Genomic DNA, 14,652 nt, shown 5'->3' with positions numbered 1-14,652 from the left:
CTGGCAGCATCCTGGTGAAACTGGCAGCATCCTGGTGAAACTAACGTCATCCTGGTAAACCTAACGTCATCCTGGTAAACCTGGCATCATCCTGGTGAACCTGGCAGCATCCTGGTGAACCTAACGTCCTCCTGGTTAACCTAACGTCATCCTGGTAAACCTGGCATCATCCTGGTGAACCTGGCAGCATCCTGGTGAACCTTACATCATCCTGGTGAACCTAACGTCATCCTGGTAAACCTGGCAGCATCCTGGTGAATGTAACGTCTTCCTGGTAAACCTGGCAGCATCCTGGTGAACCTAACGTCAACCTGGTGAACCTAACGTCATCCTGGTAAACCTGGCAGCATCCTGGTAAACCTAACGTCATCCTGGTAAACCTGGCAGCATCCTGGTAAACCTAACGTCATCCTGGTGAACCTGGCAGCATCCTGGTGAAACTGGCAGCATCCTGGTGAACCTAACGTCATCCTGGTAAACCTGGCAGCATCCTGGTGAATGTAACGTCTTCCTGGTAAACCTGGCAGCATCCTGGTAAACCTGGCAGCATCCTGGTGAAACTGGCAGCATCCTGGTGAACCTAACGTCATCCTGGTAAAACTGGCAGCCTCCTGGTGAACCTATCGTCATCCTGGTGAAACTGTCAGCATCCTGGTGAACCTAACGTCATCCTGGTAAAACTGGCAGCATCCTGGTAAACCTGGCAGCATCCTGGTAAACCTGGCATCATCCTTGTAAACCTAACGTCATCCTGGTAAACCTGGCATCGTCCTGGTGAACCTGGCAGCATCCTGGTGAACCTAACGTCCTCCTGGTTAACCTAACGTCATCCTGGTAAACCTGGCATCATCCTGGTGAACCTGGCAGCATCCTGGTGAACCTTACATCATCCTGGTGAACCAAACGTCATCCTGGTAAACCTGGCAGCATCCTGGTGAATGTAACGTCTTCCTGGTAAACCTGGCAGCATCCTGGTAAACCTGGCAGCATCCTGGTGAAACTGGCAGCATCCTGGTGAACCTAACGTCATCCTGGTAAAACTGGCAGCCTCCTGGTGAACCTATCGTCATCCTGGTGAAACTGTCAGCATCCTGGTGAACCTAACGTCATCCTGGTAAAACTGGCAGCATCCTGGTAAACCTGGCAGCATCCTGGTAAACCTGGCATCATCCTTGTAAACCTAACGTCATCCTGGTAAACCTGGCATCATCCTGGTGAACCTGGCAGCATCCTGGTGAACCTAACGTCCTCCTGGTTAACCTAACGTCATCCTGGTAAACCTGGCATCATCCTGGTGAACCTGGCAGCATCCTGGTGAACCTTACATCATCCTGGTGAACCTAACGTCATCCAGGTAAACCTGGCAGCATCCTGGTGAATGTAACGTCTTCCTGGTAAACCTGGCAGCATCCTGGTGAAACTGGCAGCATCCTGGTGAACCTAACGTCAACCTGGTGAACCTCACGTCTTCCTGGTAAACCTGGCAGCATCCTGGTGAACCTAACGTCATCCTGGTAAAACTGGCAGCCTCCTGGTGAACCTATCGTCATCCTGGTAAAACTGGCAGCATCCTGGTAAACCTGGCAGCATCCTGGTAAACCTGGCATCATCCTTGTAAACCTAACGTCATCCTGGTAAACCTGGCATCATCCTGGTAAACCTGGCAGCATCCTGGTGAAACTGGCAGCATCCTGGTGAACGTAACGTCATCCTGGTGAACCTAACGTCATCCTGGTAAACCTGGCAGCATCCTGGTGAACCTAACGTCATCCTGGTGAACCTAACGTCATCCTGGTGAAACTGGCATCATCCTGGTGAACCTGGCAGCATCCTGGTGAACCTAACGTCATCCTGGTAAAACTGGCAGCCTCCTGGTGAACCTATCGTCATCCTGGTAAAACTGGCAGCATCCTGGTAAACCTGGCAGCATCCTGGTAAACCTGGCATCATCCTTGTAAACCTAACGTCATCCTGGTAAACCTGGCATCATCCTGGTGAACCTGGCAGCATCCTGGTGAACCTAACGTCCTCCTGGTTAACCTAACGTCATCCTGGTAAACCTGGCATCATCCTGGTGAACCTGGCAGCATCCTGGTGAACCTTACATCATCCTGGTGAACCTAACGTCATCCTGGTAAACCTGGCAGCATCCTGGTGAATGTAACGTCTTCCTGGTAAACCTGGCAGCATCCTGGTGAAACTGGCAGCATCCTGGTGAAACTAACGTCATCCTGGTAAACCTAACGTCATCCTGGTAAACCTGGCATCATCCTGGTGAACCTGGCAGCATCCTGGTGAACCTAACGTCCTCCTGGTTAACCTAACGTCATCCTGGTAAACCTGGCATCATCCTGGTGAACCTGGCAGCATCCTGGTGAACCTTACATCATCCTGGTGAACCTAACGTCATCCTGGTAAACCTGGCAGCATCCTGGTGAATGTAACGTCTTCCTGGTAAACCTGGCAGCATCCTGGTGAACCTAACGTCAACCTGGTGAACCTAACGTCATCCTGGTAAACATGGCAGCATCCTGGTAAACCTAACGTCATCCTGGTAAACCTGGCAGCATCCTGGTAAACCTAACGTCATCCTGGTGAACCTGGCAGCATCCTGGTGAAACTGGCAGCATCCTGGTGAACCTAACGTCATCCTGGTAAACCTGGCAGCATCCTGGTGAATGTAACGTCTTCCTGGTAAACCTGGCAGCATCCTGGTAAACCTGGCAGCATCCTGGTGAAACTGGCAGCATCCTGGTGAACCTAACGTCATCCTGGTAAAACTGGCAGCCTCCTGGTGAACCTATCGTCATCCTGGTGAAACTGTCAGCATCCTGGTGAACCTAACGTCATCCTGGTAAAACTGGCAGCATCCTGGTAAACCTGGCAGCATCCTGGTAAACCTGGCATCATCCTTGTAAACCTAACGTCATCCTGGTAAACCTGGCATCGTCCTGGTGAACCTGGCAGCATCCTGGTGAACCTAACGTCCTCCTGGTTAACCTAACGTCATCCTGGTAAACCTGGCATCATCCTGGTGAACCTGGCAGCATCCTGGTGAACCTTACATCATCCTGGTGAACCTAACGTCATCCTGGTAAACCTGGCAGCATCCTGGTGAATGTAACGTCTTCCTGGTAAACCTGGCAGCATCCTGGTGAAACTGGCAGCATCCTGGTGAACCTAACGTCAACCTGGTGAACCTCACGTCATCCTGGTAAACCTGGCAGCATCCTGGTTAACCTAACGTCATCCTGGTGAACCTGGCAGCATCCTGGTGAAACTGGCAGCATCCTGGTGAAACTGGCAGCATCCTGGTAAACCTAACGTCATCCTGGTGAACCTGGCAGCATCCTGGTGAAACTGGCAGCATCCTGGTGAACCTAACGTCATCCTGGTAAACCTGGCAGCATCCTGGTGAACCTGGCAGCATCCTGGTGATCCTAACGTCATCCTGGTAAACCTGGCAGCATCCTGGTGAAACTGGCAGCATCCTGGTGAACCTAACGTCATCCTGGTAAAACTGGCAGCCTCCTGGTGAACCTATCGTCATCCTGGTGAAACTGTCAGCATCCTGGTGAACCTAACGTCATCCTGGTAAAACTGGCAGCATCCTGGTAAACCTGGCAGCATCCTGGTAAACCTGGCATCATCCTTGTAAACCAGACAGCGTCCTGGTGAACCTAACGTCATCCTGGTGAAACTGGCAGCATCCTGGTGAACCTAACGTCATCCTGGTGAACCTACCGTCATCCTGGTAAACCTGGCATCATCCTGGTGAACCTGGCAGCATCCTGGTGAACCTTACATCATCCTGGTGAACCTAACGTCATCCTGGTAAACCTGGCAGCATCCTGGTGAATGTAACGTCTTCCTGGTAAACCTGGCAGCATCCTGGTGAAACTGGCAGCATCCTGGTGAAACTAACGTCATCCTGGTAAACCTAACGTCATCCTGGTAAACCTGGCATCATCCTGGTGAACCTGGCAGCATCCTGGTGAACCTAACTTCCTTCTGGTTAACCTAACGTCATCCTGGTAAACCTGGCATCATCCTGGTGAACCTGGCAGCATCCTGGTGAACCTTACATCATCCTGGTGAACCTAACGTCATCCTGGTAAACCTGGCAGCATCCTGGTGAATGTAACGTCTTCCTGGTAAACCTGGCAGCATCCTGGTGAAACTGGCAGCATCCTGGTGAACCTAACGTCAACCTGGTGAACCTAACGTCATCCTGGTAAACCTGGCAGCATCCTGGTAAACCTAACGTCATCCTGGTAAACCTGGCAGCATCCTGGTAAACCTAACGTCATCCTGGTGAACCTGGCAGCATCCTGGTGAAACTGGGAGCATCCTGGTGAACCTAACGTCATCCTGGTAAACCTGGCAGCATCCTGGTGAACCTGGCAGCATCCTGGTGATCCTAACGTCATCCTGGTAAACCTGGCAGCATCCTGGTGAAACTGGCAGCATCCTGGTGAACCTAACGTCATCCTGGTAAAACTGGCAGCCTCCTGGTGAACCTATCGTCATCCTGGTGAAACTGTCAGCATCCTGGTGAACCTAACGTCATCCTGGTAAAACTGGCAGCATCCTGGTAAACCTGGCAGCATCCTGGTAAACCTGGCATCATCCTTGTAAACCAGACAGCATCCTGGTGAACCTAACGTCATCCTGGTGAAACTGGCAGCATCCTGGTGAACCTAACGTCATCCTGGTGAACCTAACGTCATCCTGGTGAAACTGGCAGCATCCGGGTGAAACTAACGTCATCCTGGTAAACCTAACGTCATCCTGGTAAACCTGGCATCATCCTGGTGAACCTGGCAGCATCCTGGTGAACCTAACGTCCTCCTGGTTAACCTAACGTCATCCTGGTAAACCTGGCATCATCCTGGTGAACCTGGCAGCATCCTGGTGAACCTTACATCATCCTGGTGAACCTAACGTCATCCTGGTAAACCTGGCAGCATCCTGGTGAAACTGGCAGCATCCTGGTGAACCTAACGTCAACCTGGTGAACCTAACGTCATCCTGGTAAACCTGGCAGCATCCTGGTAAACCTAACGTCATCCTGGTAAACCTGGCAGCATCCTGGTAAACCTAACGTCATCCTGGTGAACCTGGCAGCATCCTGGTAAACCTGGCATCATCCTGGTAAACCTGGCAGCATCCTGGTGAATGTAACGTCTTCCTGGTAAACCTGGCAGCATCCTGGTGAAACTGGCAGCATCCTGGTGAACCTAACGTCATCCTGGTGAACCTAACGTCATCCTGGTAAACCTGGCATCATCCTGGTGAAACTGGCAGCATCCTGGTGAACCTGGCAGCATCCTGTTGAACCTATCGTCTTCCTGGTAAACCTGGCAGCATCCTGGTAAACCTGGCAGCATCCTGGTGAATGTAACGTCTTCCTGGTAAACCTGGCAGCATCCTGGTGAAACTGGCAGCATCCTGGTGAACCTAACGTCATCCTGGTGAACCTAACGTCATCCTGGTAAACCTGGCAGCATCCTGGTGAACCTAACGTCATCCTGGTGAAACTGGCATCATCCTGGTGAACCTGGCAGCATCCTGGTGAACCTAACGTCATCCTGGTAAAACTGGCAGCCTCCTGGTGAACCTAACGTCATCCTGGTAAGACTGGAAGCATCCTGGTAAACCTGGCAGCATCCTGGTAAACCTGGCATCATCCTTGTAAACCTAACGTCATCCTGGTAAACCTGGCATCATCCTGGTGAACCTGGCAGCATCCTGGTGAACCTAACGTCCTCCTGGTTAACCTAACGTCATCCTGGTAAACCTGGCATCATCCTGGTGAACCTGGCAGCATCCTGGTGAACCTTACATCATCCTGGTGAACCTAACGTCATCCTGGTAAACCTGGCAGCATCCTGGTGAATGTAACGTCTTCCTGGTAAACCTGGCAGCATCCTGGTGAAACTGGCAGCATCCTGGTGAAACTAACGTCATCCTGGTAAACCTAACGTCATCCTGGTAAACCTGGCATCATCCTGGTGAACCTGGCAGCATCCTGGTGAACCTAACGTCCTCCTGGTTAACCTAACGTCATCCTGGTAAACCTGGCATCATCCTGGTGAACCTGGCAGCATCCTGGTGAACCTTACATCATCCTGGTGAACCTAACGTCATCCTGGTAAACCTGGCAGCATCCTGGTGAATGTAACGTCTTCCTGGTAAACCTGGCAGCATCCTGGTGAAACTGGCAGCATCCTGGTGAACCTAACGTCAACCTGGTGAACCTAACGTCATCCTGGTAAACCTGGCAGCATCCTGGTAAACCTAACGTCATCCTGGTAAACCTGGCAGCATCCTGGTAAACCTAACGTCATCCTGGTGAACCTGGCAGCATCCTGGTGAAACTGGCAGCATCCTGGTGAACCTAACGTCATCCTGGTAAACCTGGCAGCATCCTGGTGAACCTGGCAGCATCCTGGTGATCCTAACGTCATCCTGGTAAACCTGGCAGCATCCTGGTGAAACTGGCAGCATCCTGGTGAACCTAACGTCATCCTGGTAAAACTGGCAGCCTCCTGGTGAACCTATCGTCATCCTGGTGAAACTGTCAGCATCCTGGTGAACCTAACGTCATCCTGGTAAAACTGGCAGCATCCTGGTAAACCTGGCAGCATCCTGGTAAACCTGGCATCATCCTTGTAAACCAGAAAGCATCCTGGTGAACCTAACGTCATCCTGGTGAAACTGGCAGCATCCTGGTGAACCTAACGTCATCCTGGTGAACCTAACGTCATCCTGGTGAAACTGGCAGCATCCGGGTGAAACTAACGTCATCCTGGTAAACCTAACGTCATCCTGGTAAACCTGGCATCATCCTGGTGAACCTGGCAGCATCCTGGTGAACCTAACGTCCTCCTGGTTAACCTAACGTCATCCTGGTAAACCTGGCATCATCCTGGTGAACCTGGCAGCATCCTGGTGAACCTTACATCATCCTGGTGAACCTAACGTCATCCTGGTAAACCTGGCAGCATCCTGGTGAAACTGGCAGCATCCTGGTGAACCTAACGTCAACCTGGTGAACCTAACGTCATCCTGGTAAACCTGGCAGCATCCTGGTAAACCTAACGTCATCCTGGTAAACCTGGCAGCATCCTGGTAAACCTAACGTCATCCTGGTGAACCTGGCAGCATCCTGGTAAACCTGGCAGCATCCTGGTAAACCTGGCATCATCCTTGTAAACCAGACAGCGTCCTGGTGAACCTAACGTCATCCTGGTGAAACTGGCAGCATCCTGGTGAACCTAACGTCATCCTGGTGAACCTACCGTCATCCTGGTAAACCTGGCATCATCCTGGTGAACCTGGCAGCATCCTGGTGAACCTTACATCATCCTGGTGAACCTAACGTCATCCTGGTAAACCTGGCAGCATCCTGGTGAATGTAACGTCTTCCTGGTAAACCTGGCAGCATCCTGGTGAAACTGGCAGCATCCTGGTGAAACTAACGTCATCCTGGTAAACCTAACGTCATCCTGGTAAACCTGGCATCATCCTGGTGAACCTGGCAGCATCCTGGTGAACCTAACTTCCTCCTGGTTAACCTAACGTCATCCTGGTAAACCTGGCATCATCCTGGTGAACCTGGCAGCATCCTGGTGAACCTTACATCATCCTGGTGAACCTAACGTCATCCTGGTAAACCTGGCAGCATCCTGGTGAATGTAACGTCTTCCTGGTAAACCTGGCAGCATCCTGGTGAAACTGGCAGCATCCTGGTGAACCTAACGTCAACCTGGTGAACCTAACGTCATCCTGGTAAACCTGGCAGCATCCTGGTAAACCTAACGTCATCCTGGTAAACCTGGCAGCATCCTGGTAAACCTAACGTCATCCTGGTGAACCTGGCAGCATCCTGGTAAACCTGGCATCATCCTGGTAAACCTGGCAGCATCCTGGTGAATGTAACGTCTTCCTGGTAAACCTGGCAGCATCCTGGTGAAACTGGCAGCATCCTGGTGAACCTAACGTCATCCTGGTGAACCTAACGTCATCCTGGTAAACCTGGCATCATCCTGGTGAAACTGGCAGCATCCTGGTGAACCTGGCAGCATCCTGTTGAACCTATCGTCTTCCTGGTAAACCTGGCAGCATCCTGGTAAACCTGGCAGCATCCTGGTGAATGTAACGTCTTCCTGGTAAACCTGGCAGCATCCTGGTGAAACTGGCAGCATCCTGGTGAACCTAACGTCATCCTGGTGAACCTAACGTCATCCTGGTAAACCTGGCAGCATCCTGGTGAACCTAACGTCATCCTGGTGAAACTGGCATCATCCTGGTGAACCTGGCAGCATCCTGGTGAACCTAACGTCATCCTGGTAAAACTGGCAGCCTCCTGGTGAACCTATCGTCATCCTGGTAAGACTGGAAGCATCCTGGTAAACCTGGCAGCATCCTGGTAAACCTGGCATCATCCTTGTAAACCTAACGTCATCCTGGTAAACCTGGCATCATCCTGGTGAACCTGGCAGCATCCTGGTGAACCTAACGTCCTCCTGGTTAACCTAACGTCATCCTGGTAAACCTGGCATCATCCTGGTGAACCTGGCAGCATCCTGGTGAACCTTACATCATCCTGGTGAACCTAACGTCATCCTGGTAAACCTGGCAGCATCCTGGTGAAACTGGCAGCATCCTGGTGAACCTAACGTCAACCTGGTGAACCTAACGTCATCCTGGTAAACCTGGCAGCATCCTGGTAAACCTAACGTCATCCTGGTAAACCTGGCAGCATCCTGGTAAACCTAACGTCATCCTGGTGAACCTGGCAGCATCCTGGTAAACCTGGCAGCATCCTGGTAAACCTGGCATCATCCTTGTAAACCAGACAGCGTCCTGGTGAACCTAACGTCATCCTGGTGAAACTGGCAGCATCCTGGTGAACCTAACGTCATCCTGGTGAACCTACCGTCATCCTGGTAAACCTGGCATCATCCTGGTGAACCTGGCAGCATCCTGGTGAACCTTACATCATCCTGGTGAACCTAACGTCATCCTGGTAAACCTGGCAGCATCCTGGTGAATGTAACGTCTTCCTGGTAAACCTGGCAGCATCCTGGTGAAACTGGCAGCATCCTGGTGAAACTAACGTCATCCTGGTAAACCTAACGTCATCCTGGTAAACCTGGCATCATCCTGGTGAACCTGGCAGCATCCTGGTGAACCTAACTTCCTCCTGGTTAACCTAACGTCATCCTGGTAAACCTGGCATCATCCTGGTGAACCTGGCAGCATCCTGGTGAACCTTACATCATCCTGGTGAACCTAACGTCATCCTGGTAAACCTGGCAGCATCCTGGTGAATGTAACGTCTTCCTGGTAAACCTGGCAGCATCCTGGTGAAACTGGCAGCATCCTGGTGAACCTAACGTCAACCTGGTGAACCTAACGTCATCCTGGTAAACCTGGCAGCATCCTGGTAAACCTAACGTCATCCTGGTAAACCTGGCAGCATCCTGGTAAACCTAACGTCATCCTGGTGAACCTGGCAGCATCCTGGTAAACCTGGCATCATCCTGGTAAACCTGGCAGCATCCTGGTGAATGTAACGTCTTCCTGGTAAACCTGGCAGCATCCTGGTGAAACTGGCAGCATCCTGGTGAACCTAACGTCATCCTGGTGAACCTAACGTCATCCTGGTAAACCTGGCATCATCCTGGTGAAACTGGCAGCATCCTGGTGAACCTGGCAGCATCCTGTTGAACCTATCGTCTTCCTGGTAAACCTGGCAGCATCCTGGTAAACCTGGCAGCATCCTGGTGAATGTAACGTCTTCCTGGTAAACCTGGCAGCATCCTGGTGAAACTGGCAGCATCCTGGTGAACCTAACGTCATCCTGGTGAACCTAACGTCATCCTGGTAAACCTGGCAGCATCCTGGTGAACCTAACGTCATCCTGGTGAAACTGGCATCATCCTGGTGAACCTGGCAGCATCCTGGTGAACCTAACGTCATCCTGGTAAAACTGGCAGCCTCCTGGTGAACCTATCGTCATCCTGGTAAGACTGGAAGCATCCTGGTAAACCTGGCAGCATCCTGGTAAACCTGGCATCATCCTTGTAAACCTAACGTCATCCTGGTAAACCTGGCATCATCCTGGTGAACCTGGCAGCATCCTGGTGAACCTAACGTCCTCCTGGTTAACCTAACGTCATCCTGGTAAACCTGGCATCATCCTGGTGAACCTGGCAGCATCCTGGTGAACCTTACATCATCCTGGTGAACCTAACGTCATCCTGGTAAACCTGGCAGCATCCTGGTGAATGTAACGTCTTCCTGGTAAACCTGGCAGCATCCTGGTGAAACTGGCAGCATCCTGGTGAAACTAACGTCATCCTGGTAAACCTAACGTCATCCTGGTAAACCTGGCATCATCCTGGTGAACCTGGCAGCATCCTGGTGAACCTAACGTCCTCCTGGTTAACCTAACGTCATCCTGGTAAACCTGGCATCATCCTGGTGAACCTGGCAGCATCCTGGTGAACCTTACATCATCCTGGTGAACCTAACGTCATCCTGGTAAACCTGGCAGCATCCTGGTGAATGTAACGTCTTCCTGGTAAACCTGGCAGCATCCTGGTGAAACTGGCAGCATCCTGGTGAACCTAACGTCAACCTGGTGAACCTAACGTCATCCTGGTAAACCTGGCAGCATCCTGGTAAACCTAACGTCATCCTGGTAAACCTGGCAGCATCCTGGTAAACCTAACGTCATCCTGGTGAACCTGGCAGCATCCTGGTGAAACTGGCAGCATCCTGGTGAACCTAACGTCATCCTGGTAAACCTGGCAGCATCCTGGTGAACCTGGCAGCATCCTGGTGATCCTAACGTCATCCTGGTAAACCTGGCAGCATCCTGGTGAAACTGGCAGCATCCTGGTGAACCTAACGTCATCCTGGTAAAACTGGCAGCCTCCTGGTGAACCTATCGTCATCCTGGTGAAACTGTCAGCATCCTGGTGAACCTAACGTCATCCTGGTAAAACTGGCAGCATCCTGGTAAACCTGGCAGCATCCTGGTAAACCTGGCATCATCCTTGTAAACCAGAAAGCATCCTGGTGAACCTAACGTCATCCTGGTGAAACTGGCAGCATCCTGGTGAACCTAACGTCATCCTGGTGAACCTAACGTCATCCTGGTGAAACTGGCAGCATCCGGGTGAAACTAACGTCATCCTGGTAAACCTAACGTCATCCTGGTAAACCTGGCATCATCCTGGTGAACCTGGCAGCATCCTGGTGAACCTAACGTCCTCCTGGTTAACCTAACGTCATCCTGGTAAACCTGGCATCATCCTGGTGAACCTGGCAGCATCCTGGTGAACCTTACATCATCCTGGTGAACCTAACGTCATCCTGGTAAACCTGGCAGCATCCTGGTGAAACTGGCAGCATCCTGGTGAACCTAACGTCAACCTGGTGAACCTAACGTCATCCTGGTAAACCTGGCAGCATCCTGGTAAACCTAACGTCATCCTGGTAAACCTGGCAGCATCCTGGTAAACCTAACGTCATCCTGGTGAACCTGGCAGCATCCTGGTAAACCTGGCAGCATCCTGGTAAACCTGGCATCATCCTTGTAAACCAGACAGCGTCCTGGTGAACCTAACGTCATCCTGGTGAAACTGGCAGCATCCTGGTGAACCTAACGTCATCCTGGTGAACCTACCGTCATCCTGGTAATCCTGGCATCATCCTGGTGAACCTGGCAGCATCCTGGTGAACCTTACATCATCCTGGTGAACCTAACGTCATCCTGGTAAACCTGGCAGCATCCTGGTGAATGTAACGTCTTCCTGGTAAACCTGGCAGCATCCTGGTGAAACTGGCAGCATCCTGGTGAAACTAACGTCATCCTGGTAAACCTAACGTCATCCTGGTAAACCTGGCATCATCCTGGTGAACCTGGCAGCATCCTGGTGAACCTAACTTCCTCCTGGTTAACCTAACGTCATCCTGGTAAACCTGGCATCATCCTGGTGAACCTGGCAGCATCCTGGTGAACCTTACATCATCCTGGTGAACCTAACGTCATCCTGGTAAACCTGGCAGCATCCTGGTGAAACTGGCAGCATCCTGGTGAACCTAACGTCAACCTGGTGAACCTAACGTCATCCTGGTAAACCTGGCAGCATCCTGGTAAACCTAACGTCATCCTGGTAAACCTGGCAGCATCCTGGTGAATGTAACGTCTTCCTGGTAAACCTAACGTCATCCTGGTGAACCTGGCAGCATCCTGGTGAAACTGGGAGCATCCTGGTGAACCTAACGTCATCCTGGTAAACCTGGCAGCATCCTGGTGAACCTGGCAGCATCCTGGTGATCCTAACGTCATCCTGGTAAACCTGGCAGCATCCTGGTGAAACTGGCAGCATCCTGGTGAACCTAACGTCATCCTGGTAAAACTGGCAGCCTCCTGGTGAACCTATCGTCATCCTGGTGAAACTGTCAGCATCCTGGTGAACCTAACGTCATCCTGGTAAAACTGGCAGCATCCTGGTAAACCTGGCAGCATCCTGGTAAACCTGGCATCATCCTTGTAAACCAGACAGCATCCTGGTGAACCTAACGTCATCCTGGTGAAACTGGCAGCATCCTGGTGAACCTAACGTCATCCTGGTGAACCTAACGTCATCCTGGTGAAACTGGCAGCATCCGGGTGAAACTAACGTCATCCTGGTAAACCTAACGTCATCCTGGTAAACCTGGCATCATCCTGGTGAACCTGGCAGCATCCTGGTGAACCTAACGTCCTCCTGGTTAACCTAACGTCATCCTGGTAAACCTGGCATCATCCTGGTGAACCTGGCAGCATCCTGGTGAACCTTACATCATCCTGGTGAACCTAACGTCATCCTGGTAAACCTGGCAGCATCCTGGTGAAACTGGCAGCATCCTGGTGAACCTAACGTCAACCTGGTGAACCTAACGTCATCCTGGTAAACCTGGCAGCATCCTGGTAAACCTAACGTCATCCTGGTAAACCTGGCAGCATCCTGGTAAACCTAACGTCATCCTGGTGAACCTGGCAGCATCCTGGTAAACCTGGCATCATCCTGGTAAACCTGGCAGCATCCTGGTGAATGTAACGTCTTCCTGGTAAACCTGGCAGCATCCTGGTGAAACTGGCAGCATCCTGGTGAACCTAACGTCATCCTGGTGAACCTAACGTCATCCTGGTAAACCTGGCATCATCCTGGTGAAACTGGCAGCATCCTGGTGAACCTGGCAGCATCCTGTTGAACCTATCGTCTTCCTGGTAAACCTGGCAGCATCCTGGTAAACATGGCAGCATCCTGGTGAATGTAACGTCTTCCTGGTAAACCTGGCAGCATCCTGGTGAAACTGGCAGCATCCTGGTGAACCTAACGTCATCCTGGTGAACCTAACGTCATCCTGGTAACCCTGGCAGCATCCTGGTGAACCTAACGTCATCCTGGTGAACCTAACGTCATCCTGGTGAAACTGGCATCATCCTGGTGAACCTGGCAGCATCCTGGTGAACCTAACGTCATCCTGGTAAAACTGGCAGCCTCCTGGTGAACCTATCGTCATCCTGGTAAGACTGGAAGCATCCTGGTGAACCTAACGTCATCCCGGTGAACCTAACGTCATCCTGGTAAACCTGGCAGCATCCTGGTAAACCTGGCATCATCCTTGTAAACCTAACGTCATCCTGGTAAACCTGGCATCATCCTGGTGAACCTGGCAGCATCCTGGTGAACCTAACGTCCTCCTGGTTAACCTAACGTCATCCTGGTAAACCTGGCATCATCCTGGTGAACCTGGCAGCATCCTGGTGAACCTTACATCATCCTGGTGAACCTAACGTCATCCTGGTAAACCTGGCAGCATCCTGGTGAATGTAACGTCTTCCTGGTAAACCTGGCAGCATCCTGGTGAAACTGGCAGCATCCTGGTGAAACTAACGTCATCCTGGTAAACCTAACGTCATCCTGGTAAACCTGGCATCATCCTGGTGAACCTGGCAGCATCCTGGTGAACCTAACGTCCTCCTGGTTAACCTAACGTCATCCTGGTAAACCTGGCATCATCCTGGTGAACCTGGCAGCATCCTGGTGAACCTTACATCATCCTGGTGAACCTAACGTCATCCTGGTAAACCTGGCAGCATCCTGGTGAATGTAACGTCTTCCTGGTAAACCTGGCAGCATCCTGGTGAAACTGGCAGCATCCTGGTGAACCTAACGTCAACCTGGTGAACCTAACGTCATCCTGGTAAACCTGGCAGCATCCTGGTAAACCTAACGTCATCCTGGTAAACCTGGCAGCATCCTGGTAAACCTAACGTCATCCTGGTGAACCTGGCAGCATCCTGGTGAAACTGGCAGCATCCTGGTGAACCTAACGTCATCCTGGTAAACCTGGCAGCATCCTGGTGAACCTGGCAGCATCCTGGTGATCCTAACGTCATCCTGGTAAACCTGGCAGCATCCTGGTGAAACTGGCAGCATCCTGGTGAACCTAACGTCATCCTGGTAAAACTGGCAGCCTCCTGGTGAACCTATCGTCATCCTGGTGAAAGTGTCAGCATCCTGGTGAACCTAACGTCATCCTGGTAAAACTGGCAGCATCCTGGTAAACCTGGCAGCATCC

The sequence above is a fragment of the Hypanus sabinus genome, chromosome 6 (genome assembly GCF_030144855.1).
Source record: "Hypanus sabinus isolate sHypSab1 chromosome 6, sHypSab1.hap1, whole genome shotgun sequence".
Lineage (NCBI taxonomy): Eukaryota > Metazoa > Chordata > Chondrichthyes > Myliobatiformes > Dasyatidae > Hypanus > Hypanus sabinus.
Note: the sequence above shows the minus strand (reverse complement) of the source record.